This window comes from Mesoplodon bidens (assembly GCF_964165515.1).
Source record: "Mesoplodon bidens genome assembly, chromosome: 3".
NCBI lineage: Eukaryota > Metazoa > Chordata > Mammalia > Artiodactyla > Ziphiidae > Mesoplodon > Mesoplodon bidens.
In genome coordinates, this window is record NC_138178.1 from 109,410,051 (window position 1) to 109,423,376 (window position 13,326).

A 13,326-nucleotide genomic window follows, 5' to 3' on the forward strand; every position below is an offset into this window, starting at 1 on the left:
GTTGCTTTAAAATGTTGTGTTATTTTCTGCTGTACAGCAAAGTGAATCAGCTATACGTATACACATATCCCCTCCTTTTTGGATTTCCCTCCCATTTAGGTTACCACAGAGCGCTGAGTAGAGTTCCCTGTGCTATACAGTAGGTTCTCAGTAGTTATCTATTTTATACATAGTAGTGTATATATGTCATTCCCAATCTCCAAATTCATCCCACCACCCCCCTTCCCTCCTTGGTGTCCATACATTTGTTCTCTACATCTGTGTCTTTATTTCTGCTTTGCAAATAGGTTCATCTGTACCATTTTTCTAGATTCCACATATACACGTTAATAAACGATATTTGTTTTTCTCTTTCTGACTTACTTCACCCTGTATGAAGTGATCTCTAGATCCATCCACGTCTGTACAAATGACACAATTTCATTCCTTCTTATGGCTGAGTAATAGTCCACTGTATATATGTACCACATCTTCTTTATCCGTTCCTCTGTTGATGGACGTTTAGGATGCTTCCATGTCCTGGCTATTGTAAATAGTGCTGCAATGAGCATTGGGGTGCACGATTTAAATATGACTGCCTCTTCTCAGGTCTACTACAGATTGATGTCATGAGAAATGCCAACCTAACACTGTCTGATATTCTCCTTTCCCAGAAATCCTGGAAATCCAGATGTTAGCTAACAACTAATTTAAACTTTTAAAAGTGGGCCAATCCATTGGGAACCAAACAGGTCTGTGGTCCCTATTTGGCTCTCCAGCAGTCAGGTGAACAGCCCTTCTTAGAAGACCAGAAGAGCTTTTTCTCTGAGGCTAGCCAAAGAGCTTAGCCTATAACTGAAATGTATTAACAACAGCAGGAAAAAAAAAAAAAAACCCTAATGCTGTTTAAAATCCTTCAATCGCTCTGAATTCTGATTGGCATGAAATCCAGTGTTTTTCATAGCCTGCAAGGCCACACATGATCTGTCAACTTCCCAAATCTCAGGCTCCCTGTCATGCCACCTTCCTTTCTGCTTGTGCAGTCTACCTCAACAGTCTTCTAGTTCCTCAGAAGTGCTAAGCTCCTCCCCCTCAGATATTTGCACATGTTATTGTCTCGACTTAGAATGTGTTTCCTTCTATTTTCAACTGATAAATTCTCATCCAACATTTTCATCTCAGATTAAATGTCACTGTCAGGCAATGACCTCCACAAGATGACATTAAATCCCCGCTTAAACTTCTGCCTCATGGCACGCTGCCCTTTTCCTCTAGAGCTTTTCATTATTGCAATTAAATACCTATTTGAATTTTGGTTTATTTGGGTATCTGTCTGTCCCACTATTCTATAAGCTCCATAATGGCACAGACTGTCATCATCAAGCAGAGTGCCTTTCACACAGTAGGCAATCATTATTAGTTGAATAAATAGGTGAAACATCTGTCTATTCACAAATCCTGTACCACATTTAGCATTTCCTGTGAGATTTAAATAAGTTAATCCAATGCAATATGTTTAGCACAGTGCTAGGAATATAGTAGTTGCTCAATTAAGATGTGAGATATTCTTAGATATATCTTAGAATATCTGTTTCCATGTTTAGAAACAGAAAAGAAAAAGAATGCAAAAGCAAAACTTATATTTTCTAATGCGATTCCCCCATATGTCTTATATTGGGTTTCCCCAAAAGCAGACCCAGGTTTAGGTGCAAGGTCATAACTTTGGAGGTAAACCTGGGATGTATGGTAAAGTTATGGGAAGGTAAGACAGGGAAGGGAGAAAAGCCAGTAAAGAGTTTTTAAATTAATGAATGACCACTGGTCTCAATCCTGCTGGAGATCCTCTGAAAGGCTGTATTAAACATAACCTCAGGGTTGTCCCACCAATGGGCAAGGCTTACTCGTATACAAACTTCTGTTCCTCATTAGCTAGAGATTCACTTAAGTGCAACTCCTGCCACTAAGAAGTGTCAAAAGAAAATCCTGAGGCTTTTCTTACTGAATGATTTTGTCCTGTTTTTCTGTTGTTTTTCTGCTATGATCTCTGAAGATCTTTCTAAGAATCACGTGTGCTTTCTTCATAATAAGTATTTGTTTTTGCTAGCATTATATTAAATTGGTACAATATTTCTGTAAGGAAATTTGGTAATGTGTAGCAAACAAATGCATGCCCTTTGGCCCACATGAGTCTACCTCAAGATGCTTTTCCCAATGAAATAATTATGAATATGTGCTAATATTTTTCTTATTTTACAGATCTATTAATTTTTGTAGAAATTTAGAAAACACTTGAAAATATGTAGAAAATAAGTTAGCAGCACTGCCACAACAGACTATTTATATTGTATATGAAATATTTATATATTAAAAAAATAAAATTACACTACTTGTACTGGAATTCTCTCTATATATTTTTTAATTTATTTATTTATTTATTTTTGGCTGCGTGGGTCTTTGTTGCTGCGCACGGGCTTTGTCTAGTTGCAGTGAGCAGGGGCTACTCTTCATTGCAGTGTGCAGGCTTCTCATTGCGATGGCTTCTCGTTGCACAGCATGGGCTCTAGGTGCATGGGCTTCAGTAGTTGTGGCATACGGGCTCAGTAGTTGTGGCTCACAGGCTCTAGAGCGCAGGCTCAGTTGTGGCACATGGGCTTAGTTGCTCTGCGGTATGTGGGATCTTCCTGGACCAGGGCTTGAACCTGTGTCCCCTGTATTGGCAGGCGGATTCCCAACCACTGCGCCACCAGGGAAGCCTTCTATATTTTTATAATAAACATTTGCCCATGGTTTCAAAATGATTTCATATGACTCATCTGTAATAATGGCATTAACCTAAATCACTCTGAAGCATATTTAAACAGAACATAATTTTTAAACAATTATATAACAGTCCCACACTGTTCTATCTAAGCTAGATGCACAGTAAATACCCAATAACTGGGGGAAAAATTAATGGCAACTAAAAAAGAAAGGAGTTTATGTCAAACCAAAATATTTATTTCCCAAATGAATAGCTCAGGTTAATTGTAGATATTTCTGTTATAATATAATGTTGCTGATGTCAAGCATGCACCATTATACTTCTTTACTATGATGTACTTCCCTCTCCTCCTCCCTCTTTATACCCCATTTTTGTGTTCCCTGCATACTAATTCTTAGCATAGGGTCCAGAGGCATCTATACTCATGTTGTTTTATTTCACACCTTTAACTCTTTACATTTCCAACCTCCACTCTTCTCACCCTTCCATCTATGGCTAATTATCCCACCTCTGCTCTGGTTCCCTTCCCTTTCTGCTTCTGTAGGAGTAATGTTGCTCTTCAATCAGCATTTAAACTTGCTAAGTTTCTTCCATCTTAAAACAAAACAAACAAATAAACAAAAATTCTCTCCTTGTATCCTAGTTCTCTAATTACTGACCCATCGTGTTTCTGTGCACAATAGAATGTTTTGAAAGAGAGGCATCCTTTTACTGTCCTCGGTCCTCATCTCTCCTTCACTCTTCAGCCCCCGCAATCTGTCTGCTCCAGTGACCTATTCTTAGCAAGGTCACTGGCAACTCCTTCATTCTGAAATTCAGCCATAGATGATAGCATTTGTCATCCTTCTTGGCTGCCATGATACCACATTTACTGTTTTTTGTTTGTTTGCTTGTCTTATTTTGTTTGGTTTTATTTATTTTTGTTTTCTGTATGGCCTGGCTACTAAGTTCTCTCTGTGGCCTCTCCAGCTCCATATATTTTATGCTTTCTTCCTCTGCCTGCCCCTTAAATCTGTCTGGTTCTCAGAGATCTGGGCAAGGCCCCTTTTAAGTCTTATTCTACATAATTTTCTATAGTTCCAAAACTTTTTATTTATTTGTTAATGACCACAAAAGTTCAAAGCTTTATTCCACATGGTTCTCCCAAGCTTGATAAACACCCACTCATTTAAAAAAAATCTTCAATGGGTGCCTAACTTGTGTTAAACAAATTGCTACATGCTGAGAATACAGTGATAAGCAAGGGACAAGAGCTTAAATGTTGGTGATGAATATAGACAACAAATAAACCAGCAAATAAAAACTTTAAATGCAGTTTCTATGGTTATAAGGACTAGAATGGGACTGAGAAAATGATGTGATTGAATAATCAGAGAGATGGTGGTTAGTTTGGAGAAAGTAGCCTTGAAGCTGAGAAAAGATGAAATCAGGCAAAAATACCTGTTGGACAGCTAGCTGGGAGGGAGTCTGGAAAAAAGTCTGGACCTGCCTAAAACGCAAGAGACCATTGTTTCGGGGTGCGCAAGGAGAGGAGATTCAGAGCACTGCCTAAACAAGCTCCAGAGACAGGTGCGAGCCGCAGCTATCAGCGTGGACAAAGAGATGGGCATGAAATGCTAAGGCGGCTTCTGCAGCCACCAAGAAGCCTGTGTGCAATCACAGGTCACTCTCCACACCTCCCCTCCCGGGAGCCTGTGCAGCCCGCCACTGCCAGGGTCCCGTGATCCAGGGGCAACTTCCCTGGGAGAACACACCGCGCACCTCAGGCTGGTGCAACGTCACCCCGGCCTCTGTTGTTGCAGGCTCACCCCACATTCCATACCCCTCCCTCCCCCCCGCCTGAGTGAGCCAGAGCCCCCTAATCAGCTGCTACTTTAACCCCATCCTCTCTGGCTGAAGAAGAGACTCCTTCAGGTGACCTACACGCAGAGGCGGGGCCAAATCTAAAGCTGAACCCCAGGAGCTGTGCGAACAAAGAAGAGAAAGGGAAATCTCTGCCAGCAGCCTCAGGAGCAGCGGATTAAATCTCTGCAATCAACTTGATGTACCCTGCATGTCTGGAATACCTGAATAGACAACGAATCATCCCAAAATGGAGGTGATGGACTGTGTGTGATTTTGTCTGTATAGCTTTGCTTTTACCATTTGTCCTAGGGTTCTGTCTGTCCATTTATTTGTTTTTTTGGTTTTTTTAGTATAGTTTTTTAGCACTTGTTGTCATTGGCAGATTTGTTTTTTGGTTTAGCTGCTCTCTTCTTTCTTTCTTTTTTTTAAATTACTTTTCGATTTTTAAAATATTTATTTTAATAACTTTATTTTTCTTTACTTTTTGCTTTCTTTCTTTCTTTTTTTCTCCCATTTCTTCTGAGCCATGTGGCTGACAGCGTCTTGGTACTCCAGCCAGGTATCAGGCCTGCGCCTCTGAGGTGGAAGAGCCAAGTTGAGGACACAGGTCCACCAAGACGTCCTGCCTCAACGAAATATCAAAGGGCAAAAGCTCTCCCACAGATCTCCATCTCAATGCTAAGACCCAGCTCTACTCAATGACCACCAAGCTACAGTGCTGGAAACCCTACACCAAACAACTAGCTAGACAGGAACACAACCCCACCCATTAGCAGAGAAGCTGCCTAAAATCATAATAAGGTCACAGACACCCCAAAACACACCACCAGACATGGTCCTGCCCACCAGAAAGAGAAGATCCAGCCTCATCCACCAGAACACAGGCACTAGTCCCTTCCACCAGGAAGTCTACACAACCCACTGAACCAACCATACCCACTGGGGGCAGACACCAAAAACAACAGGAAGTACGAACCTGAAGCCTGCAAAAAGGAGACCCCAAACACAGTAAGTTAAGCAAAATGAGAAGATAGAGAAACACACAGCAGGTGAAGGAGCACGGTAAAAACTCACCAGACCAAACAAATGAAGAGGAAATAGGCAGTCTACCTGAAAAAGGGAAAAACCTACAGCCAAGATTACTCTCCCAGCAAGGAACTCATTCAGAATCGATGGAGAAATTAAAACCTTTACAGACAAGCAAAATCTAAGAGAATTCAGCACCACCAAACCAGCTTTACAACATATGCTACAGGAACTTATCTAGGCAGGAAATACAAGAGAAGGAAAACACCTACAATAACAAATCCAAAACAGTTAAGAAAATGGTAATAGGAACATACATACCGATAATTACCTTAAATATAAATGGATTAAATGCTCCCACCAAAAGACACAGACTGGCTGAATGGATACAAAAACAAGACCCATATATATGCTCTCTACAAGAGACCGACTTCCGACCTAGGGACACATACAGACTGAAAGTGAGGAGATGGAAAAAGATATTCCATGCAAATGGAAACCAAAAGAAAGCTGGAGTAGCAATTCTCATATCAGACAAAATAGACTTTAAAATAAAGACTATTATGAGAGACAAAGAAGGGCACTACATAATGATGAAGGGATTGATCCAAGAAGAATATATAACAATTGTAAATATTTATGCACCCAACATAGGAGCACCTCAATACATAAGGCAAATGCTAACAGCCATAAAAGGGGAAATCAACAGGAATACAAGCATAGTAGGGGACTTTAACATCCCACTTTCACCAATGGACAGATCATCCAAAATGAAAATAAATAAGGAAACACAAGCTTTAAATGACACATTAGACAAAATGGATTAAATTGATATTTACAGGACATTTCATCCAAAAACAACAAAATACACTTTCTTCTCAAGTGCTCATGGAACATTTTCCAGGACAGATCATATCTTGGGTCACAGATCAAGCCTTGGTAAATTTAAGAAAATTGAGGTTGTTTCAAGTATCTTTTCCAACCACAACACTACAAGACTAGGTATCAATTACAGGAAAAAATCTGTAAGAAACACATGGAGGCTAAACAATACACTACTAAATAACCAAGAGATCACTGAAGAAATCAAAGAGGAAATCAAAAAACACTTAGAAACAATTGGCAATGAAAACACGACAACCCAAAACCTATGAGATGCAGCAAAAGCAGTTCTAAAAGGGAAGTTTATAGCAATACAATCTTACCTCAAGAAACAAGAAACATCTCAAATAAACAACGTACCCTTATAGCTAATGCAAGTAGAGAAAGAAGAACAAAAAAACCCCAAAGTTAGCAGAAGGAAAGAAATCATAAAGATCACATCTGAAATAAATAAAAAAGAAATGAAGGAAACGATAGAAAAGATCAATAAAACTAAACACTGGTTCTTTGAGAAGATAAACAAAATTGATAAACCATTAGCTAGACTCACCAAGAAAAAAAGGGAGAAGACTCAAATCAATAGAATTAGAAATGAAAAGGAGAAGTAACAACTGAAACTTCAGAAATACAAAGGATCAAGAGAGGTTACTACAAGCAACTATATGCCAAGAAAATGGACAACCTGGAAGAAATGGACAAATTCTTAGAAAAGCACGACCTTCTGAGACTGAACCAGGAAGAAATAGAAAATATAAACAGACCAGTCACAAGCACTGAAATTCAGACAGTGATTAAAAATCTTCCAACAAACAGAAGCCCAGGACCAGATGGCTTCACAGGCGAATACTATCAAACATTTAGAGAAGAGCTAACACCTATCCTTCTCAAGCTCTTCCATAATATAGCAGAGGGAGGAACACTTCCAAACTCATTCTACGAGGTCACCATTACCCTGATACCAAAACCAGACAAAGATGTCACAATGAAAGAAAACTACAGGCCAATATCACTGATGAACATAGATACAAAAATCCTCCACAAAATACTAGCAAACAGAATCCAACAGCACATTAAAAGGATCCAACACCATGATCAAGTGGGGTTTATCCCAGGCATGCAAGGATTCTTCAATATATGCAAATCAATCAATGTGATACATCATATTAACAAATTGAAGGATAAAAACCTTATGATAACCTCAATAGATGCAGAGAAAGCTTTCGACAAAATTCAACACCCATTTATGATAAAAACTCTCCAGAAAGTAGGCATAGAGGAACCTACCTCAACATAGTAAAGGCTATATATGACAAACCCACAGCCAACATCATTCTCAGTGGTGAAAAGCTGAAACCATTTCCTCTAAGATCAGGTACAAGACAAGATTGTCCACTCTCACCACTATTATTCAACATAGTTTAGTAAGTTTTAGACATGGCAATCAGAGAAGAAAAAGAAATAAAAGGAATCCAAATCAGAAAAGAAGTAAAACTGTTACTGATTGCAGATGACATGATACTATACAAGAGAATCCTAAAGATGCTACCAGAAAACTACTAGAGCTAATCAATGAATTTGGTAAAGTAGCAGGATACAAAATTAATGCACAGAAGTCTCTTGCATTCCTATACACTAATGATGAAAAACCTGAAAGACAAATTAAGGAAACACTCCCATTTACCACTGGAACAAAAAGAATAAAATACCTAGGAATAAACCTACCTAAGGAGACAAAGACCTGTATGCAGAAAACTATAAGACACTGAGGAGAGAAAATTAAAGATGACACAAAGAGATGGAGAGATATACCATGTTCCTGGATTGGAAGAATCAACATTGTGAAAATGACTATACTACCCAAAGCAATCTACAGATTCAATGCAATCCCTATCAAACTACCACTGGCATTTTTCACAGAACTTGAATAAAAAATTTCACAATTTCTATGGAAACACAAAAGACCCCAAATAGCCAAAGCAATCTTGAGAAAGAAAAACAGAGCTGGAGGAATCAGGCTCCCAGACTTCAGACTATACTACAAAGCTACAGTAATCAAGGCAGTATGGAACTTGCACAAAAACAGAATTATAGATCAATGGAACAGGACAGAAAGCCCAGAGATAAACCCACACACATATGGTCACCTTATTTTTGATAAACGAGGCAAGAATATACAATGGAGAAAAGACAGTCTCTTCAGTAAGTGGTGCTGGGAAAACTGGACAGCTACATTTAAAAGAATGAAATTAGAACACTCCTTAAGACCATACACAAAAATAAACTCAAAATGGATTAAAGACCTAAATATAAGGCCAGACACTATAAAACTCTTAGAGGAAAACACAGGCAGAACACTCTATGACATAAATCACAGCAAGATCCTTTTTGACCCACTTCCTAGAGAAATGGAAATAAAAACAAAAATAAACAAATGGGACCTAATGAAACTTAAAAGCTTTTGCACAGCAAAGGAAAACCTAAACAAGATGAAAAGACAATCCTCAGAATGGGAGAAAATATTTGCAAATGAAGCAACTGACAAAGGATTAATCTCTAAAATTTACAAGCAGTTCATACAGCTCAGTATCAAAAAAATAAACAACCCAATCCAAAAATGGGCAGAAGACCTAAACAGACATTTCTCCAAAGAAGATATACAGATTGCCAACAAACACATGAAAGGATACTCAACATCACTAATCACTAGAGAAATGCAAATCAAAACTACAATGAGGTATCACCTCACACCGGTCAGAATGGCCATCATCCAAAAATCTACAAACAATAAATACTGGAGAGGGTGTGGAGAAAAGGGAACCCTCTTGCACTGTTGGTGGGAATGTAAATTGATACAGCCACTATGGAGAACAGTATGGAGGTTCCTTATAAAACTAAAAATAGAACTACCATACGACCCAGCAATCCCACTACTGGGCATATACCCTGAGAAAACCAGAATTCAAAAAGTGTCATGTACCACAATGTTCATTGCAGCTCTATTTACAATAGCCAGGACATGGAAGCAACCTAAATGTCCATCGACAGATGAATGGATAAAGAAGATGTGGCACATATATACAACGGAATATTAGTCAGCCATAAAAAGAAATGAAATTGAGTTATTTGTAGTGAGGTGGATAGACATAGAGTCTGTCATACAGAATGAAGTAAGTCAGAAAGAGAGAAACAAATACCATATGCTAACATATATATATGGAATCTAAAAAAAAAAAAAAAAGGTTCTGAAGAACCTAAAGGCAGGACAGGAATAAAGACTCAGACCTAGAGAATGGACTTGAGGACATGGGGAGGGGGAAGGGTAAGCTGGGATGAAGTGAGAGAGTGGCATGGACTTATATATACTAACCAATGTAAAATGCATAGCTATTGGGAAGCAGCCGCATAGCACAGGGAGATCAGCTTGGTGCTTTGTGACCACCTAGAGGGGTGGGATAGGGAGGGTGGGAGGGAGATGCAAGAGGGAAGATATATGGTGATATATGTATATGTATAGCTGATTCACTTTGTTATAAAGCAGAAACTAACACACTATTGTAAAGCAATTATACTCCAATAAAGATGTTAAAAAAAAAAATCCTTGTTGGAGAGGTTTCCAGGAAGTGAAAATGCTTTGAGGCAGAAAGGAAGTTAATGGGTTTAAGAAAGTAAAGAAAGATCAGTGAGTCTGGTTATAGAAAGCAGGACAGAAGTAATATGACATGAGGTTGAAGTTTACTGGAGCCACAGAGGTCTTTGTGGCCCAGCATCTAGAGTTTAGAGTTTATTTCAAAGACAGTGAGAAGTCACTGAAGTATTTTTAGCAAGAGAGAAATACATGAATTAGAAAATCCACTTTTTAATTTACATAAAGTAGAACTAGAGAACGATACCATGAGTGTACAGCTCGCTGAAGTTTTATACATTGAACACATCCATGTAACTAATATGTAGTTTGTAACTCAGCATTTTGATCTAAACTGGAGATATATATTTAGAAGCCAAGATTTTATAGAGGATACCTAATCACTGAGGGTTTACTTAGGAATACAAAATCTAAGAGGATGTAGGATAGACTCTGAGCATATTAGAGTGGAGTAAAGAAGAGGGAACCAGCAAAGAGATCTTAGGGGAGCATCTGTTGCAGTAGAGAAGACCAGCAGAGTGCTCTCTCATGGAAAAGCAGAGAAGAGAATGTTTCAGGAATAATGCAATAGCCAACTGCGCGAAATATCCTGAATTCTGCTGAGAACTGTTGAAATATTCAGTTGGTTTCATAGTTATGGACACTTTAATGTCCCATAAGAATCTCTAAAAAGTTTGAGTCATCCTTGAGTCCTCTCTAAATACACACTCATCTATCAGGAGATTTCCTTAGACTCTACTTTTGACATATGTACTGAATTCAACCACTTCTCACCATTTTCACTGCTACTTTTCCCATCTAAGTCACCAATATTACTCAACTGGCTAATTGCAATAGCTTCATAAATAGTCTCTCTCTTTACCCTCTATCTCCCTTTGGTTTATGCTCAACACAGAATGATCCAGTAAAAAGATAATTCAGCTTATGCCACTCACTCATCAGCTCTCACTCAGAGCAAAAGCCCCACTACTTCACTGACTTCATTTCCTACTGCTTTACTCCTCAGTATCTCATCTCTAGCCACACTGGCTATCAAAAAACATGCTTAGGAAAATCCTTACCTCAAAACTTAAAAAAGAAATCTTTCATACAGTTGGCAAATAAGGACGTGAAAATATGTACAACATCACTAGCCTTTAGGGAATAATAAATTGAACCATAGTGAGACATCACTACACTCCTACAGAATGGTTCAATAAATTATAGTGACAATACCAAATACTGGCAAGGATGCAGAGAAACTGGATCACTCACACACTGCTGGTGGGAATGTAAAATGGTACACTCTGGAAAACAATTTGGCAGGCTTTAAAATTTTTTACTTTATAAAACTACACATGCAATCCAGCAATTGCTCTCTTAAGGATTAATTCCAGAGAAATAAAAATTTATGTTCAAACAAGAACTGGTACACGAATGTTCACAGCAGCTTTATTCATGGGATAAACTGTGTTAGATCCATACCACAGAATATTATTCTGAAATATAAAGGAACAAACTATTGATAAATGCAACCACAGGATGAATCTCAAGGGAATTATGCTGAGTGGAAAAATGTCAGTCCTAAAAGGTTACATAGTGTATAATTCCATTTATATGAAATTCTTAATTGACAAAATTATAAAGATGGAGCAAATATTAGCGATTACCAAAAGTTAGAGATGGGAGAGATGGCAGGAGGGAGGAGGGTATGGTTATTAAAAGGAAGCGTGAGGGATCCTTGATGTAATAGAATGGTTCTGCATCTTTACTGCGGAGGTGTTTATACCTACACATGTGACAAAATTACATAGAACTAATTACACAGAGACACAATTACATGGAAAATTGGAGAAATCAAAATAAACTTAATGAATTATGTTAATGTCAATTTCCCAGTTGTGATATTGTACTATATATATATTTTTTACAAGATGTTACTGGAGGGAAATTGTGTAAAGGGTACACATTATTTTTACAACTTCATGTGAATCTACAATTATCTCAAAAAATTTTTAAACTTTTAGTAAGCTTTATAATTGTGAAACATATACAGAGTACATGAATTATAAATGTGCAGTTTATTATAAGGTAAATACTCACATGAATATCACCTAATTTCAGAAATAGAATGTTTTCAACACTCTAGAATGCCCCCATGTGACACTTCACAACAAACCTCTTCCTTCCCTCCTAAAAGTAACCACTATTGGGATTTTTATAGTAATCACCTCATTTAAATATGAATCTTAAACACTATACAATAGCTTTTCTCATTTTTGAACTTGCTCAATATAATATTTTTCAGACTCTTTAACAGTTGTTATGTGAGGTATAATTTGTTATTTTGGTTGTTGCTGTATAGTTTTCTAATATATAAATATACCACAATTAATCTATTGTTATTGTAACAGATATTTGTTTTTCTTCCTTTTCTAATGTTAATATTTTTCATAAGTAATCTTGTACCTATATCTTAATGTACATCAGAATTATCTTGACTTTGGCACTATTGACAACTGTGGCCAAATAATTAAATGCCGGTAGCACTTTCCTTCCAAGTTGTGGGGAAAAAAAAATACATCTCCAGATAATGCCTTATGTCCTCTGGGGGGAAAATTACCCCTGGTTGAGAACTACTAATGTACATTTATGCACACTTCCTCAAGGATGTATAACTGGAGTGGAAATGCTGTAAATCATCACCTTTAAATCTACAGAGGATGCCAAAATATTTCCTTAAATGATTATTCCCATTTGTATGCCCACCACCATGTATAAAAGCTCTCATTCTTTCATATCCTTGTCAGCACTAGATATGATTAGGCTTTTACATTTTAGCTATTCTGATTGATGACAGTGAAATTTCATTATTTTAATTTGCATTTCTCTCATTACTAATGAGATTGTCTATATTTTTCTACATTTATTAGTCACTTGAATTTATTCTTTCATGAAATAACTGTAAATCTTTTGACTATGTTTCTACTGGATTGTTTATCTTTTAAAAATTGATGTGTAGGAGTTTTTTTTTATTATTATAACACATTCTGGACATAAGTCCCCTTTATGCTGTGTGTACACACACACACACACACACACACACACACCCCCTATCATATCTTCTCCAACTCAGGTGGTTTACTTGATAATATGATTCTGTAATAGGAAAATGCAAGATCAAGAACAGCCAGGCCACTCTTGAAAAAAA